The sequence below is a fragment of the Panthera pardus genome, unplaced genomic scaffold (genome assembly GCF_024362965.1).
Source record: "Panthera pardus isolate Hobbes unplaced genomic scaffold, ASM2436296v1 HiC_scaffold_2, whole genome shotgun sequence".
In the NCBI taxonomy this organism is placed as follows: Eukaryota; Metazoa; Chordata; class Mammalia; order Carnivora; family Felidae; genus Panthera; species Panthera pardus.
In genome coordinates this window covers 36,511,553-36,526,899 of record NW_026526765.1, presented here as the reverse complement: position 1 = coordinate 36,526,899, position 15,347 = coordinate 36,511,553, and the positions used below count along the sequence as shown (strand labels likewise).

The following is a 15,347-nucleotide window of genomic DNA, read 5'->3' as shown; positions in this document are numbered from 1 at the left end:
TTTTCTTCTGGTCCCTTGGTATTTCTTTAGCCTCAGAAAATTTGTGTCCTTTTAAAAATAGTTATATTGCGGAGAAACTTACAAGTTTCCAATTTTTACTTATTTACCTTAATGTAGGTCCTAATTCTATGGAAGTCTATAGACGGTGAGCCCATATAACTGCTTATCCTAACCTGGATGGTTTTATCTGTATCAGTATCTGTAATGCAGGTGGAGATAATTGTGATTTTACAACTTAATCGTGTAAGAAATGTGGTTTTTACATATTTCTTTCTTACCTTCCCACCCCCTCCTTCTTTGCTTTTAAAATTTTAGTATACCCTGCTATGAGCTCTCATTCCAGGCTTCCAAAATATTTACATCATAATTTTATTTCTTGTTTTATCATAAAAAGTACCATTTTCTAAGAGTACTGCTTCTCCTTACAGAAACAGGTGATATATTTGGTTAAATTGTGAAAAGGATAAATTTAACCTCGTTACTTTCTGGATGTTTTCATGTTGTCTGATAATGTTGAGATCTAAGATATTTGTCTCAAATACTGTCACTTTGCCCTGTGTTTTCTTAATGCTCTGTGGACATTTCTCAAATGTAATTCTCATTTCATTATACTGTAGTGTATTTTTGCCTTTTTCTATTTCACTGAATACCAGTAAATTTTTTTGGAAAATGGGGCTGTACTTTATTCATCTTTTATATCAGCGTGTGCTATGCTTTAGGACATAGTAAATAAATATTAATAAATGAAATTTTTTTCTATTAAATAGTACATCACTCTATCTAAAGCCACAAGATGGATGTGCACCTTTCATATCAATCAGTATTTACTGTCTGTGTTTTGGTAAATCAAGCTTGCTTTACTGCAATATGGTACAATTTTTAGTTTTTTCTAGTTCCTCTGAAGACTTCTGAATTCCTTTGTAAGATTTAAAATAGGTTTTATAAAATCTTCTCCATGGATGTGACAATAACTACTATGGAATTAAGTGCTAGAGCTTTTGTTCTCTAGAGTATTATTTTTTAGAGAGCCAATTCAATTTAAAAAGTAAGAACATGTATGTGACATGGCTTAAGAATTGTTAAGAGTTATAGAAAAAAATAGATTGTACAGCTTTACATTTTAAGTAAATTATTGTATAGATAAATATCAATAAAATGATCTCATTGTATTACACTAATATATTAATATCTAGTTGGGTCTGGAAACTAGCCATATGGAGCTAGCTTTCAAATATTTTAGCCTGAGATTAGATCTTTAAGTGTAAACTGGGAAAATATGTGTGACATCTAACACATGTGCTGTTCAACATTTTTCTAGAGCTTTAGACTGCATTAACTATATCATATTCCAGAATACATAGTCATTGAATCTTCAGAAAACATTAAAGAGATCCTAGCAAATAACATTTGTTAGGAAAAAAGAAAGACTTTAACCAGTAGAATATATAAAAAAAAATTATATATGATGAAATGTGTTTGTCTATAGCCAGTGCATAGAGAGTGAAGAAATAGGGAATCCATCTAGGAAAACCAGCTAATTGCTCACACACTTACAGGCTTTAAGGATGTGTAAGAATGGAGAATCTTATCCTTAACTTTACAGGCCACAAACTAAATTTGGCTTCTTTTTTGATAACTTGTTAAACTCAATATTATAACCTTTTGACTAACCTCAATTTTATAGTTTTATATTTGCGGAAATGTTGCAAAGATAATACAGAGGGTTTCCGTTCATCCCATACCCAGTGTCCCTACTTAATAACATTTTATATGCTGTAGTATATTTGTCATACTAATGAACCAATACTGATACATTATTAACTGAAGTCCATACCATTATTCAGATTTGCTTAGTTTCTTTATTTAATGTTCTTTTTCTGTTCCAGGATCCCATCCAAAATCCACACTATATTAAGTCCTCATGTCTCCTGAGGCTCCTTTGGACTGTGACATCTTCTTAGAATTTCCTTATTTTTAGTGACAGTTTTGAGGACAACAGTTTTTCAGTTAGGGTTTATCTGGTATTTTTCTCATGGCTGGACAAGGGCTATGAATTTTTGTAAAGATGACCATAGAGGTATAGTGCCATTCTCTGCTGGCTCACTCACGTCAAGGGTACATGCCTGAATATGACTTCTCTCTCATGGTATTTACTTTGATTACTTGACTGAGGTGGTGTTTGGAGATTTTTCAGTATCAAGTTTCTTCTTTTCTCTTTGCCCATACTGTCCTCTTTAAAAGGAAGTCACTCTCTGCAGCCTACACTTACGGAGTGGGAAGTTATGCTCTTTCTTCTTTAGGGGGGTGTATCAACATAAATTACTTGGAATTCTTCTGCAAAGGAGATTTTTCTCTTCTCTGGCATTCATTTATTGATTCAACCATTCATTTATATTATTGAGGACTCATGGATATTTATTTTATGCTTTGGATCATAATCCAATACTATATTATTTATTTTGTTGCTTAAATTGCCCCACTTTTGGCCATTGGGAGCTCATAGAAAATGGCGTTAGAAACAAAGATCAAGGCTTTGGGAGTGTTTTTCACTTTTGTAAAGTAAACTCAAAAGTTTCTCATCAAATTAAGTAACTTCTTAAAACAAATTACCTGTATAAATCCAGACTGCATTAAACTGGGTTGCAGAGATTAATTGTCCCCCAGTATTTATTTTCCATTATGTTCCTCTAATAGGACCCTGAAGTACTAACTGGATCTGGACATCAGCAATAAATCTTCCATTTCTAAGCCGTTTTGTAGTTAGATTTGGCCTTGTGACAGTTATTGAAGATGTGATGAAACTGATATCTTTAAGTATTCTTCTGGTCTTTAAAAGAAATTGTATCATCCTTCTGCCCCTTCTTCTTTTGCCTGATTGGAATGTGGTTATGGTGGGAGATAGAACAGCCGTGTTAAGTACGACAACATGGTAAGAAAGAATTGGGTCCCTGTTGTTCATGTGGTCATGTTGCAAGGTCTGAGATGCTAACACTTAAAAGAGAGAGACATAAAATGTTATTTTTTTTTTTGTGGGGTGGGACAGAGAGAGAGGAAGAGAGAAAATCGCAAGCAGGCTCCACATGTCAGCACAGAGCCCAACGTGGGGCTTAAACTCACGAACCATGAGATCGTGACCTGAGCTGAAATCAAGAGTTGGATGCCTACCTGACTGAGCCACCCAGGTGCCTGCCCTTAAAATGTTCTCTTTCAATCCTTTGTTATTTGGAGTTTTCCTGTCTCTGACATTCAAACCTAATGTGAATTATATTTGGTATAACATCTTTTATGATAAGAATTTTGAATACATCTTGATCTGTTGCCCAGAGCCTCTCACTTCAGATTATGTATTTCAGCTACTTACATCTAATTAAATAAATATTTATTAACTACCCCTCGTGAGCTAGGAGGAAATTTAAAAATAAATTAAAAAGCATCCCCGCCCTTTTGAGGTTATATTCTAGTCATATAATAGGAAATTTCCTGAGCACACAGTTCAATTCTTATGTTTGTATACATGCCTCTACTTGAGATGCCCTTCAATTTCTATAGTCTTCACAAAATCTCTTAATTGTTTGTTAAGATTCAGCTGAAGCATTGTCTCTTAGGGAAATCTTCCTCAACTTTTGTAGGCAGTCTTAGTCACTCCTTCATCTGTGCTCCTGGAGCCTGTGCTGTGAGCCTTCAAACTCAATATTGAGTCATATCATTTATCTAGTAGATCACAGGTCCTAAAAATTGGTTGTATATTTTCATTCAAGAATTATTACCTACCAAAATTCTGGCAGATGCAAGATGTTGGTATAATTCAACTCTATTAATTTACAAAAATGTGTGACATTCTATTTGGAAGAAGACAATATTAGCATCTACTATAGTATCTAGAAGACTCCCTTCCTTTTTCTTATCAGGGTTCAAGTAATGATCAGGAGTTTGCATGATGGTTCTAGAATCAAAATCCTGTATGGCCTGGAGGGTGTTTGAACCAGGGCATGTTGAGGTCTGAATAATTACTGTCCACAAACAGGATGAGTTGCAAGGATCATCTTTTTTAGATTCCAAATTGTGTCTTAATATAGTGAACAAACCTGAAAACCCTTCATAACAGCAGCATAGATAATAGCTGTCAATAGCTTTAACAAAACCAGTTTTCATGCTTGAGTTCCAATATATCACTTTATTTTAGTTGAGCACAAGTGCATCTGGGGGCTTTACGAGAGAAAGAAGTCCTGCCTTTAAACAGAACACAGTTTGCCCACTGAGATGTTCTTACTGGAAGAGACACATATAAACTGAGAAGGGAGAGCCTGAACATTTGCGAATGCAGTTCATGCTCACGCTGCAGCATGTAGGCCTGAGGTGCGGCAATGACTGGAATCTTCTGAACTGCTGAAATGCTTTCTGTCTGTCTTTCTTCCTTTCTCCCGCCCCCTCCCTCCCTCCCTGGCTGTCTCCCTCCCTCCCTGGCTCCCTCCCTTTGTTCTTACCACCCTGTCTTCTTCCCTCCCTTTTTTTCTCCCTCCCTTCCTCCCTCCCTTCCTTCCTTCTTTCCTCCCTTCCCTACTTCCTCCCTTCCTTCCTTCCTTCCTTCCTTCCATCCATTTCATGTTGTTCTTTATCTATCTCTCTTCCCCAGATGATGAGCATATACAGTTGAATTTTTAAGTTTAGTATACATGTGATGTACTCTATCCAAATAGACTAAATGTGTCTCACTTCCCTGAACAACCAAATTTCTTGGGTTACTTTCACCTCTAGGATATTACATTTATTGTGTGATAGTCTCACTGTTCTTATTTGGGTAGAGGTGCCCAGAGAGTTAAAATTGGAAAAGATCAATTTAGCAGGAGATGACAGTATGCTGAAGACATGTTAAATACTGGCACTAATAGTAATAATTTATAAGGTTCAGAGAAGAAGCACGTCCTATGTTGATCATGTTTTAAGACCTTGAAAGTAAGGAAAATGTCTTTTTTTTATTGTTAATCTGGGTGCTTTGGGCAGGGTGGACACTTAGTAGCAAATATGTACAGGGTTTTCAAAATATAATAGTGGCATTTTTTAAAAGTACACTGAACTCGGATAAAGTTATAGCAAATGAGATGATGATAAAAACCATTTGTTCACCAGCATAGCTGTTTTGGCTTTTGAAAGGCTTCAGTCTGGAGGCAAAATCCTTGGCCTTGAGGATGGGCTATCTGATTTTATCTATTAGTTTCTTGAATTATTGCTGCAGTAGAACTCACTCCTATCCTCTGAATGTCTCACATTTACCTATCATCTCTTAAAACCACCCTTTCTTTATTAGTAAAGTTACATTAATGACAAATATTAAGTCATAGATATTTTATATAAGAAAGCCTGACCTTTAATGAGAATGCTTGAACATGTCATCGAGGCCACCTTGTGTTTTGAAGCACTTCAGTGCTATGATTATTAGTACCACATGCCCCTTATCTTCCTCTTTTCCTAACTTTTTCCCAGAAACACAATGCACAATGTTTGATCCCAGGAACAGAGGTAATGCTGAATATTTGAGGAAAAGTTGGCCATCGATCTTCTGTTATTTACATTACAAAAAGATGAAAACTATGAACATGGAGAATAATTTGGATTGTAAGACAAATGGCACAGTCTGACTTTCTGTGTAGAACTACTTTCAAAAGTAGTACACAGCAGCCTTTGTCTGAGATTTTTCCTGTACTCCTACTTGGACATAGGAAAAAGATACGATGCCCTTTTAAGACACATTTCCAACTCAGTAATTGTCATATGAACTTTAAGAGTCAGTAATAGTCCTACTTGCCAAACGCTTTCACAGTAAGCTTTTTAAAAGCTAAGATTAGAATTAGTTGATTTCTGTCTTCCCTTTAATTTTTAGTGCTTGGTTTATGTTACGTTGCTTTTCTGCATATAAGTTTGTATATCCCTTTGATTATACTCAGAATCCATATATAAAATTAAAATAAGTTTTAGTGAAATTCTGGTAAGATTTATTTTTCTGGAAATATATGCAGGTGTACCATATATCATTTTAAAATCAGAAATTAAATACTGGTAATGATGACTTGTAACCTGGAATTACAATATAGTAACTAGACAATGCTTACCTTTATATTCATTCAAATATCAATGTAGAATTTTAGGAGTCAGTGCATAGCTTTTAGTTTAAAAAGGAGTTCCAAACATTGAGCTATAACACTTTTGCTTTTGGAAAAGTGCTTGTTTTTCTACCCTTCCACTAATAAAGGCCTAAACACCCTCCTTCGTCATATAATCCACTGCTTCCTTTCCTTTCCAACCATGTGAGCATGTTGCTTAATTCTCAGTTTGCAGGTTGAACTGTTTCTCCCTAATACACGTTTATTTCCCTTTGGGAAAAGAAAAAAAGGTGTTTCTCTATTGTGGATATCTTTTGTAAGACTGTTTATTCTTCTTCTTCTTTTTTTCTGTCACATTTTCAGTGGGACTTTGGAACCATTTCAAAATCTCCGTAAGGGGCATGGATATGGAGCGTGCTTTCCTTCTTTTCCCATCCCACCATCGCCCTCTTAGCTGCTGCTATGGCAACAGACTGGCAACAGTTGTAGAGGAAACCATGCTCAGACTAAGGCCAGATGGAGGGAGTGGGTGCCAGTGGCAGCATTGCAGGGAAGCTGTGTGTAGCGGTGATGAATTGAACTTGGCCGTGTTCCTCTCCAATAAATAGGCAAGTTGGAAAGGGAAGGAAAAGGGCAGAAACTATGGAGCATCACATAAGCTGCACAATTGTTCACTTGAGTGTGGTCCATGTTAATGTGAAATCTATATTTTCTACTTGTTTTTTTTTTTTTCATGATGTACAACATGCTAATGTCTCTGCTGTGTCAAAAAAGAAAAAAAAAACGCTTTGTGGTACAACTTCTGTTCTAATAGACTCGCTATAAAACATTTCCTCTACAAAGTATTTTTTTTCTTTTATCCCTAGCCTCACAACTAATGATCTCCTAACTCTTATTATTAACAGTGTTATCTCTTTATTGTTGATGGTGAATGGGAATATTTATTTTTATTAAAAAATGTTACCATTAGTTTGCAGTTTTGCAGCTACTAGATGTGTAACACTGTCTCTTCTGAATATTTTCAAGGCATTTCCTTTGAGTTAATAAGAATTTTCTATTCTCCATGAGCTTTGATGATATAATAATCAGGATTAATATTAAATGAATGGAAAAGAAGGATGACAATTAATTTAGTAAGAAAAACATGATCTCTGTAGAGAGCTGTACCTTTAAACAAACAGTTTGTTCTGTGGGAAAGGTTTTAAAGCTTTTCCAACTCATGAATAAAGATGGAGATAAAAATAAAACAAAAAGTAATTTAACAAGATATATTTGAGTTGTAATTTCCTTTTATGTTGATAAAAAACAGCTTATATTTGTGTTGCTTGAATTGTTACCTCCTTATTTAGTTGGAATGAAAAAAACCCCAGAAAACAGGTACAAACATGTAAAAATATGGTCATTAATATTAATTATTAATATTAATATTTCAATGATATTTAATTATTTTTTTCTAGAAGTTTTGAACTGACAATCAAATTGGAGATGGATTTTGTTCTCCAAATGACTAGTGTCGGTCAGCTGGTAACTGGCACCACTCATTGGTGACAGACATGAAAATGTAATTGCTTATAGATTGATCCCTAGAAGTAAAACATGTAAGATGTCTTAAAACAATAAAATATTTTTTCCAAATATTTTTTTTTTTGGTTTTCACATGGCAAAAGGCAGTCTTACTCAGTCTGAACTATATTTTAGTATGTAAATAAATGTAATCTGTAAGTAAACTTTATTATTTTTATTGTGAGTTGCAATTATTTATCTAATACAATTTCATTCTGGTATATATAACTATACTACTCTTGTTACTTGAGCAAAGAGAAGATGAGCAAGATCGTACTTAGAGTTATTTAGGTTTGAACTTACGAAGACGTCGTAACACCTTTATTTGGTAAGGACAAGGAGTGACATGTTAATGTAAGCCTGATTAGCCAACTTTCCTTGTTTCTAATAGGTGCTCAATAATAATCATATTATATATTGATGAAAAATCAAACTGCCATTTGAAAATGGTAAAATATTATGTATTTTATCTTATGTATGAATTAATATATATTAAAATTATGGCAATTCTAAATATGTTAAAAAATAAATGGTATGGTTTTAATTTACCCTCCTGTAGTTCCAGCAGTTTTCAACACTTAGACAGTTTGTTTTAACTATATGCAAACTTCTTTCCACATATGATTATGAAAAAATCCCAGGTAAAATACCATTTTGGCTTATTAAAAGTTGAACTATTAAAATGAAGATGTTAAAAAATAAAATATTAATGTGCTTTAAAAAAAGACACATTTCTTGGGGCATCTGGGTGGCTCAGTCTGTTAGGCATCCGACTTTGGCTCAGGTCATGATCACATGGTTCTTAGGTTGGAGCCCCATGTTGAGCTCTTTGCTGACCACTGGGATCCTGGAACCTGCTTCCGATTATGTGTCTCCCTCTCTCTGCTCCTCCCCCACTCATGCTCTGTCTCTCTCTCTCAAAAATAAATAAAGCTTAAAAAATTTAAAAAAAAAACCATTTCTTTCTTTCTTTTTTTTTTTTTAACTTTTATTTTTAAGTAATCTGTACACCCAGCCTGTGGCGGGAACTTACAACCCTGAAATCAAGAGTCACCCGCTACACCCATGGAGCCAGCCAGGCGTGCCCCCCGCCACTCCCATTTCTTTATTTTCATTAGTCAGTACTCACATTTCCCACATGTCTTCCTTTCTTTTTCATTTAAAACTTTTTTTCTAATCAGAATCCAAGTAAAGATATCTCCTAAGTATCATTTAGTCTGAATGTAGATCTAAAATCAGTTTCTATCTCTGTCTCTCTTTCTCTGTCTCTCTCCTTCCTTTGGTGTTTGTTGGAGAAGCCTGTTCATTTGCCTTCAGTTTCCCAAGGTCTGGAGAGTGCTAATGTCAAAATGTTATCTTCCCTTTATTTCCTTTAACTTAGTAGTAAGATTCACGTTTGATTTTTTTTTTTTTTTTTTTTGACGAGACTCTATCACAGGTGGTGGTGTGTGCTTACATCAGAAGGAACATACCGTCTTCTCTGTGATGTTAGAAGCCACTGCCTAAATCCATTGTTTCATTAAAGGTCACAAAACAGTGAAATTCTAATTAGCATACGCTTTCTTCATGTATTCACTGAATACTTAACATTTCATCAAGTATTCTGTTCACCTACAACGTTTCCTATAGGAAAGGAGAGCTAAAAGTTTGATTCTTTTGATTTATTTACTTTATTTATTCATTTTAACTATTGTGTTATCTTCTATTGTACGTATATACCAACATTTGCATTGTTTCTAATTTTGTATAGGTATACATATTACTGCGATACGAATACTTACACGTTTGGACAATTTCTACTTCAGTATTGCCAATTTTTTTCACATGCAAGTACATAAAAATTTCTCTTGACTCAACATTCAGTTATTTATTAAATGTTCACTATTATTATTCTTTTTGTTAACCTCTTATTACTGTCCTCAGACTTTCTTTTAGATGTTTTATTTAATTTACATAGCAATTTTATTAGGTGGATACTGTTATTATTCTGAATTTAAAAGTGAGAAAATGGGAGCACGTGGGTGGCTCAGTTGGTTAAGCATCCAGCTCTTGATCTTGTCTCAGGTCATGATCTTACCCTTCGTGAGATCGAGTCCTGCGTGGGGCTCTCCACTGACACCATGGAGCCTGCTTGGGATTCTCTGTCTTCCTCTCTCTCTGCTCCTCCCCTGCTCTCTCCCTCTCTTTCTCTCAAAAATAAATAAACATTAAAAAAATAAAAGTGTAAAAATAAAGGCAAATAAACATTGAATAACTTGTACATAGCTAGTAAGGGATAGAGTCAAAATTATTTGGCCTAGTGTTATCTCAATTATTAAACATGGTAGATCCCATTACTCTTTGAAATTGCATTCATTCTTGATTATTAGTGATATTCAACCTTTTTCATGTGTTTGTTGGCCATTCTGATTCTCTTTTAGTATTGCCTTTTGTACATATCCTTTACCCTTTTTCCCCTTCTTAGCTGTCTTCATTTACACATTAATGTCAGTTCAACATCAACCACAATTCATCTATTTGCCGAAAGTACTAGTTTTGTTATTTTTCAGGATACATATTAAATAAAAGTGTAGTATGTGGTAGAATCCCTTCCATACACTTGGATTATAATTTGTTAGACCATATCCTTCTGAATTTTAAAGAGGTTATTCAAACATGTTTCAACTGCAACTGGTAAACACTAAATGATACTGTAGCTTTTGCATAGTAGTCCTGAAATTTACATTATATATAATATAATGCAAACAATACATTGTAGTTTTACATATGCCTGAATTTACATATGTCTGAATTCTGTCAAACAGTGTGGGAAAGAGAAGAGTTAATGAAACATTATTTCCATCCTGAAATTTACAACCTGGTTGAGGGGGCAATTCCAAAACAAATGAAATTAGGGACTGCTTTAAAGGGAAAATAGTCACATTCTAGTAAATCTATGCTAAAAATATATGAAATTTTGCCTTTCAGAAGACTGTTTAAATATTTTAATATCTTCCTAGAAAAATAACATAAGAATCTAGCATTAAATGAACTCTTAGCTATTTAAAATAAATGTATTTTTAAATTATTTTTGAACTTTTTTTCCTAAAGCCTAGAGATAAAATAATAAATAAGATAGGATCTCTCAAGGAGTACATTATTGGGTAAAACAAAGTAAATGAAAATGAACTGATTTTAATAAGCCATGCATAATCTCAGAAGTTCATTCTAACTGTTCCTATACTTTACAAATATATTAAGATTGTAAAATTAGAGTTAACAGTGAGTAGATTTTTGAAGATGGAAATATATGTGAGATTTGATTTTTTTACCTTCTTTGATTATATTTATATTTCCAAAATGCCATTTATGACCCTAAATTATTTTACCTCAAAAAAGTAGTATTCATCTTCAGAGTAGTGGTTAAATGAATGTTAGGACATCCCTATATTAAAATACTACTAAACTGTTAAAACTCTATTGCAGCAATTTTCTATGTGTTAATAAAGAAAACTTTCAAGATATAATAATTGAGAAAAACAAGGTAAATAAAGCATATATAATTATTCTTATTTATGTTTATTTAAAAAGGATATGTAGTGTGTGTGCAAATGCTGTGCACATAGTATTTATGTTACATAAAGAATTCTAGAAATATAAGAAACTTAATGACAGTGCTTACCTCAAGGAAATGGCTTCACAGTTACCTTTTAAAAGATATAAACTTTTTTTTTTAATTTTTTTTTTAACGTTTATTTATTTTTGAGACAGAGAGAGACAGAGCATGAACGGGGGAGGGTCAGAGAGAGAGGGAGACACAGAATCCGAAACAGGCTCCAGGCTCTGAGCAGTCAGCACAGAGCCCGACGTGGGGCTCGAACTCACATACCGCGAGATCGTGACCTGAGCCGAAGTCAGACACCCAACCGACTGAGCCACCCAGGCACCCCGAAAAAAGATATAAACTTTTGAACTGTTTACATGTTTTAAGTCATGTGTTATCAGCTATTATTACTAATGTAATATTACTCAATCAGCAGTAATTTCAGATATTTAAAACACTTTTTTTATGGAAATGCACTATTAACATACAGACAAAGATGTGCTTGGAGCTAATATACTTTAAATCTGTAAGCAATTATTACTATTGATGTCCTAATGGGAAATTTATATATGTCTTAATGAGCTGTGAAAAATAAAATTCAGGGTCTTACACTGTGTGTCCTTGTGAAAGATAAAATGATTTAGGAGTCCCTGCAATTTGCCCTTTCAATTTAATCACTGGCTATTTCATTGCTTGACATCCATATAATTATTAAAAATCTCAAAGCAATGTGTACACGCCTTATTTGCTGGTTAGTGACATTCTTAAGAAAATAAATGCGTAATTATTTTTCTTTTAGAATAAGAATCAGCAGTGATGGTTCAAAGTATTTGATTAAGTATAATATTTTGAATTACTAAAAAGATAAAGCATATTGTTAGATTATTTGTAGTAATATAAATTCCAAAAGGTATCCAAGAACCCCTAGATGACACTAGGTGCTTCAAAATTTAAGAAAAAAAATTTCTAAATCATTTCGGAAAGTTAACACAATAATCATTTTCCTGTTCCATAGTAAACATATCTTTTTGGATGCCTGTTTACCTCAAATATGTTCCAAGGCATTCTTTCTTTTTTTAATTTTTTTAAAATGTTTATTTTTGAGAGAGAGAGAGAGAGAGAGAGCGAGCATGAGTGGGGAGGGACAGAGAGAGAGAGAGGGAGACACAGAAACCGAGGCAGGCTCCAGGCTCTGAGCTGTCAGCACAGAGCCTGACGGGAGGCTTGAACTCACAAACAGTGAGATCATGACCTGAGCAGAAGTCGGATGCTTAACCAACTAAGCCACCCAGGCAATTCTGTTGCATTCTTAATATTATTTTTACTGACATGATTTTTAGCATATTTTGATTGAGGAGATAGGAAGGATTGAAATAATGAGCTGTTGTTTAAAATAATTGTAAGGACCTTACAAAATACTTATTTTTTTCTACTGTGTGTTCACTTTCATGACACATCTCTATCCATTTTATTATTTGGCTCCCAAAGTGAGATTATTTTGAATGAAATTATATATTTGTAGGTGCTGTTAATTTCAGGTAAAAATAGGTTTGTAGGGGTGCCTGAATGACTCAGTTGGGTGAGCATCCAACTGCGGCTCAGGTCATGATCTCACAGTCTGTGATTTTGAGCCCCTGTTGGGCTCTGTGCTGACAGCTTAGAGCCTGGAGTCTGCTTTAGATTCTGTGTCTCCCTCTCTCTCTGTCCCTCCCTCGCTCGCACTCACTCTCTCTCTTTCTCTCTCTCCCAAAAATACATAAACATTAAAAAAAATAGGTTTGTTAATGATAAAATTAGTGTCAAAAATGCTATTATAAAAGCAGTTATTATGTTAAGTCTATGCAATTAAAACCTGATTATCATTAAAAGCTAAGCATGAAAATGTATATATAAAAATCTTTATCTTATATAAAGCTTCACCAAAAATATCCCTTTATATAATGAGTTTTGTTGTTTAATTATACAGCTTTGCACAGTGGCAGTATCGTAGCCAGTGAGGTTTATCTGAGGCACCGATTATTGCTATTGTTTAATTATAATTGATGCATATTATGATTACGTTTGATTTATAAGAAGCTTTTAAGAATCTATATTATGTAAAAGATTTATTATATGTAATAAATGTAATATGTTATAATGTATTAGCATTCAACTATTTTTAACTATCATTTTTCTCTCTTTATTATAAGTATTTTCGTAATAGTTACTTCTTATTCATCCATTTGTTTTAAAGTTCAGAATAACTTAAAAAATTAAGCAAAGACATAACTGTTAAAATTCACAATATTCATTTGCTCTTTCAAGAGAGTCAAATTCCGCTTTCAGTTAGGATACTAATTTTCCTTTGAATTACAATGATTATTGCGGTATATTTGACATTTAATTAATATGTGCATTTAATAAATATGTAATGGGTGCTTACCATGTGCTATGATAAACTAGAATCGACCCTACATTTAGTTGCAGAATAATGGAATATACAATTTAACAATATCAAACAATAATTTTAGGTAAAGAAAAGCTCTACAGAGAAAATAAAACCTGGGTAATAGTTTTGTATGATTGAGAGAGAGAGAGAGAAAGAGAGAGATTTTTGTTGAATCTATCTTAATAATCATCTTCACTTCTTTGGCAATATTTTACAAAGCAAACACTCTACATTGTTTTTCCAGTAGTTTGCTAAGTTTCAGATATTTAATCAATTATTATATTGAGTGAATGAAGATTCTAAAATTTGCATTTTATAAGCATTATAACATATCCCAACTAGAATGCAGGCTCCTTGGGTACAGAGAACATATGACTATAATGTTTACTATAAAAATTCAGTGTCTAGAAGACTATATATTGTTCACAAAAATTTGCTACCTGATTGACCCACCATTTACCAGCTTTAAGGCACATGAAGTCTGATATTATTCTTCGGCAAGTGTGAACCTGACACAAGGAATGAATGAAGAACAAGGAAGCCAGTGTGGTCCCAGCTCAGCCAGAGATGAGGCAGGAATTAGGGGGTAGGGTCAGAGAAGCAACTGTCACCAGACCTTCTAGTACAGTGATTTCCAGAGAAAAAAATAATATGAACCATATATGTAAGTTTTAATTTTTTAGTATGTATGACAAAAATATAAACAGAAGCAGATAAATGGGTGAAATAAGTGAAGTGGATTACAAGTACATTTATCATGATGAGCACTGAGTAATGTACAGAGTTGTTGAATCATTATATTGTACACACCAAACTGTATGTTAATTATACTTAAATTTAAAAAAATTTAAGTAAAAATAAAAAGTAAGCAGATAAAATTAATGTTATATTTTATTTACTCCAAAACATGCAAAATAAAATTTTCAGTTGTAATCAATGTAAAAGTATTAACAAAGTGTTTTACTTTTTAAGTCTTTACAGTTTTTCATTCTAAGTCTTTGAAGTTCAGTGTATAATTTGTATATACAGCATATTTCAATTTTGCCCAGACATATTTCAAGTGCTCAGTAGCCACATGTGGGCAGTGTGGCTCTAGTGTCTTGTAAACCATCGTAAAGACTGGCTTCTAACTTGCTTTGGGAGATCATTTAAATGTTTTATTTATTTTTTAAGTTTTTATTTAAATTCCAGTGAGTTAGCATACAGTGTGATATTAGTTTCAGGTATACCATATAGAAAGTCAACAGTTTTATACATCACCTGGTGCTCATCACAACAAGTGAACTCCTTAATCCCCATCACCTATTTAACCCATTCCCCACCCACCTCCCCTCTGGTAACCATCAGTTTGTTCTCTATACTTAAGAATCTGTTTCCTGGTTTGCCTCCTTCTTGCTCTCTTTTCCCCTTTGCTTATTTTGTTTTGTTTCTTAAATTCCACATGTAAGTGAAATCATGTGGTGTTTGTCTTTCTCCAACTGACTTATTTCACTTAGTGTAATACTCTCTATTCCATACATGCTGGAATTGGAATTGGCAAGATTTCATTTTCTTTTATGGCTGAATAATATTCCATTGTATATATATATACTACATCATCTTTATCCACTCATCGGTCAATGGATACTTGGAATGTTTCCATAATTTGGCTATTATTGATAATGCTGCTATTTGA

The 15,347-nt window shown here is 33.6% G+C and overlaps 1 protein-coding gene and 1 non-coding gene across 2 annotated transcripts in view; both read left to right on the top strand.

The window, feature by feature from the left end:
• Nucleotides 1-15,347, top strand: part of HCN1 (hyperpolarization activated cyclic nucleotide gated potassium channel 1) — a 391,050-nt gene that overhangs the window by 146,096 nt on the left and 229,607 nt on the right. The window lies entirely within an intron of this gene.
• On the top strand, nucleotides 13,209-13,349 carry LOC128778514 (U4 spliceosomal RNA). Its single transcript, XR_008424080.1, has one exon. It is a non-coding gene; the product is annotated as a U4 spliceosomal RNA (small nuclear RNA).